General features: G+C 40.0%; 1 long non-coding RNA gene across 1 annotated transcript; it reads left to right on the top strand.

Annotated features, from left to right (window-relative positions):
• The first annotated feature begins 212 nt into the window (after positions 1-212).
• LOC110899406 lies at positions 213-2,849 on the top strand. The gene is made up of 3 exons (XR_002570249.2): positions 213-450; positions 919-1,629; positions 2,456-2,849. It is a non-coding gene; the product is annotated as an uncharacterized LOC110899406 (long non-coding RNA).
• The last annotated feature ends 1,296 nt before the right edge of the window (positions 2,850-4,145 follow it).

The raw sequence follows: 4,145 nt of genomic DNA, 5'->3' as shown, positions 1-4,145 counted from the left end.
ATCCGAGCGAGCTTCGAGCGAGCTCCGAGCCGCGAGCTTTTTGAACAGCCCTACCTCCCCGTTTTTTTTTATTTTGTTTTTTTTGTTATATAAAATTCAATATCTTTTAAACATAACTTAAAATAAACATTACATAGCTTAAAAATTAAAACCATTATATAACTTAAACATTATTATTATATATATCAAATGATAACATCGGTTTGCTACAGTATTTGGGGGTAGTTTTGTAAGTTCAATCTTCATTCCAATAACCATGCGATTGTTATCCGACCCATTCGTTCTCTCCCTACCAGAGCAGGCTACCGACCAGACCACCACCGCCACAACCGACGCTCTTCCATATCTGCTGGTGATCAACACCGATTGGCATCGCCGTCGCTACCGATCGTCTTCCATTTGCTGATGCTGATCATCGTTGATTGAAGCGGCCGGCGGATTCCAAACCAGGTTAGGGTAATGCTTTAATTGGATTTTTGCGGAGTTCTGTTCATCGAAGTTCTCATGTAGCTGCTTATTAGCTGTTTCAATCTTAGGTTTATTTTATTGCTAAACTTCAATTTTGTTCACTGACTTTAAATTGAGGTCATCTTTGATTTACGATTTAGTAAATTGCAAACCTAACTTGGTTTTATTTTTTAGGGGAATCCTGAACTTTGGTTATTGTTAGGTTACTTATAGGTGTTTCATTGTTCACGAATTTGACGCCAATCGGTTTAAACACCTCCGGGAGGTCTTGGGTTAAGTCCCACAAAGAACGGGAATAAAAGAGATTTCCCATTAAAAAAGATTGCTATTCCAAAAATAAATTTAATATCTAGGTTTTACCCTAGTAATAATAAAGTAAAAAATAAAATAAAATACACTGTTTGCATCAATAATTTGTCACAATTTACTGATTTAGGGATTTGATTGTAGATGGAAATAAGTTGAAGGATACCAAAACTTATAGTTTTCAAAAGATATTCTTAATCACAGTACTAATCGGAAAAGATATGATCCACGGACCGCGATGATGCCGCAATGTGGTGCTTGAATCGGGAAATGATTGGTGGCCAATATACAATGCTGAACGGCAACAGAAATCTGCCATAAAAGGGCACTGAATGAGACAACATTGTCATGCGTCCTAGGGTAGTTTCGGGAGCAAATCATGGTGTATGGAGGCAGCAGCAATGTGGGTTGTTCGTGGTTGTGTGGGAGGTGCCTCGGAGCTGCAAACGGTGGTCAAATAACATCGGATAGTAGGGGTAACGGCTAGCGTAACAGAACAACAAATGGGATAGCAACGATGTGTAATCAGGTGCAAACGGTGGTCAAATAACATCGGATAGTAGGGGTAATGACTAGCGTAACAGAACAGTAAATGTGTGATCAGGTGCAGTTTTGGGATCGATTATGGGTCGAATTATGAGGAACAATGCAGCAACAAGTCGGGATCTTTGACATTTGTGTGGGAGTGCTTTGCGACTGCTAACAGTTTCTAAACAACCATTATAAGCGATAGTAGCGTCTGCCAGAAAAGATCATAAACAGGACGCCATGTTCAAGTGATTCGGGGTTGGTTTCGGGGCCGAATCATAGTTTACAAACTGTGAGTTTGTAAGGTATTCAAAGGGTACGTTAAAGGTGAGTTTTATACCCTGTTTTATTATTTTTAAATGAGTTTGTGGCTGATTTGATTTGTAATAGAAAAAAATACGTGACTTTATAAACATGGAGGTGATGTAGTTGATAAAGTTATACTATGCACATAAACATACGTACATGGAGATTTTTTAGTGATCTGAAATGTCCACACTTCATAGTCCCCAGATTCTCCATGACTGTAGTTGTACTTCATCTCCATATTTGTCAATGGGCATTAATTAAAGGGAAAAAAATTATGAATCAGGTTTAATAAATAATAATGGAAAAACTCCAATTTTAAGACACAAAATTGGACTTTTGTTTTAGTTCTGTGAGTACCGTATTTGGATTTATGTGTCTTGGAGATATTATTTTATCTTTTTTAATCAAAATCTATGTGAGGCTAGGTTGGGTGTATTTTTATGATGTTTGACGGTCTTTGTGTTTACTTAAGTGCCAAATTAATAACTTTATTTTTTGAATGGCAAATGAATTTTTCATTACTAAAACAGCAGCCAAGACTTAGAAAGGTGCTAAGCAAGGCTGCTAACAAAAATACAACATATCAGTTTCAACATAACATTGACAGTAGCATCTACAAACTGTAACCATCAAGCTACTAGTTAGGAAAAATCTAAGTTATCTACCCTTTAGTGTCAGGTTCATTGTGCTGGCGGGCATTTTGGATCAGTTGGGTATGTGTGGGTAGCGATTTGGAAAACGTGCTTAGGGCCTTGTAGCTGTGGCTCATGCACATCTCCGTAAATCATATGTTTATATCAAATATTGGCTTCTTGATTGTAGTCTTGGTGTTTTGATTTTGCAGTGCCCATCTTCTTAAGGGCATTGGCTGGTGCTTTAATCGACCAAAAGAGAGGGGATCATTAGAGGTGCTGCAGTTGCAACGCAATCTCGATTCAATTCATTGCCAACGCTAACTGTGTGCAGCTGTTACTGCCTGCCGTCATTGACCTATCTCATCTTTGCCATCAGTTCTAACCTCATCTTTGTCATGAGTTTTAGGTGTTAGCATGCCAAGTTCTGATAAACATTCTGCAGGAAAACATTTTATACAACTTCGTTTTGTACATTCTTGATATATAGGCTAGGCGATGTTTTATGGAACGTTGATGTAACAAACACTTGGGTTTTATCACCTGTGATGCATATGAAATGGATCCCCGCCGCATCGCGGCGGGTGATAAATCTAGTTAAAATCATTACATAACTTAAAAAAATCTAACTAAAAAAATACTAGATTTCGGATCGAGTGTTGGAGTATAGGTGAGTACCGAGAAAAGGTTTGGATTCAGGTTATTTGGGTTGTATGGATTCATGGTTTTATAAAAGTTGGAGAGGTTTTAAAAAAAATAACTGAGATTGTATAAAAGTAAGAGAGAGTTTGGTAAAGAAATTGTGTAAAAAATGGTTGACATTGTTGTTATTTATAAAGAAAATAATTAATTTATTATTTTCATTTTGAGTAAACTACCATTTTGGTCCCTGTGGTTTGAGCACCTTTGCCATTTTAGTCCAAATCTCAAATTTTTTAAATCTGGGTCCCTGTGGTTTTACTTTTATTGCCATTTTAGTCCAAAAACAAAATCAACTCAGATTTTTCAAAAATAGCCTGCTATTTTGTCCTTTTTCTCAGGGGGAAAATGGTCATTTGTCACATTCTTTATAAACTCTGCTCTCTCTATAATCCCCACTACACCACCACCCCTCTCTCTCCCTCTCTCCTCTCTGCCGCCACAAGAACCACCGCCACCTCCTCCCCCTTCTCACCACCGCCACCATCAACATCCACCCCACACCACTCTTCAGTACTCCCTCTTCCCCCTCCCCCCCTCTCTCTGTAACAAACACCACCACAACCATGGCTACCACCGCCATCTGTGACCACCATCGCCGCCGAATAACCACCAAATCCGACCCCACCTTCATCTCCTCTCTCTCGAATACAAATAGCTAAAAACCGAAAATGGGACCCAGGTTTGTGTACGGAGCGGGATCTAGATGGTGTCTGAAAACAAATCTCTGAGAAGACCACGACCGGCGATTGTTTTCTTGTTTTGCACAGGTGCGGGTATCGGAGGCTGCCACTGGCGGTGTCTCTGAGAAGACCACGGCCGGCGACGGTTCTGATGGTTCTGATTCAGTCGCCGAAGTGTTTAAGGTTTCGGTAGGTTTTTCGTTTCTCTCTGTGTTCGTAGTCAGCCGATGGTTCTGATTCAGTCGCCAACACTAGTCTTCATCGCCTCCTCCAAACCCGACCACCCCCAAATCGAAACCCTCATGTTATTATTGAGTGGATTCAGGTTATGTGACTAATTTGTTTACTGTTGTTTTGCACTTGTGATTCAGTTATGTAACTGGTTGATGGTTGTAGGTCATGGTGGTGGTTGTGTGTGTGAGGGAGATAAAGACAGAACTGAAATGGGGGAGGGGGGGGGGGGGGCGGGGGGTTGTGTGGCAGCAGCTTCTTCTAAATCCAGAAGGACCAGAACCTTCAT

This window comes from Helianthus annuus, chromosome 13, assembly GCF_002127325.2.
Source record: "Helianthus annuus cultivar XRQ/B chromosome 13, HanXRQr2.0-SUNRISE, whole genome shotgun sequence".
In the NCBI taxonomy this organism is placed as follows: Eukaryota; Viridiplantae; Streptophyta; class Magnoliopsida; order Asterales; family Asteraceae; genus Helianthus; species Helianthus annuus.
Note: the sequence above shows the minus strand (reverse complement) of the source record. Positions and strands in the feature narration are given on the sequence as shown.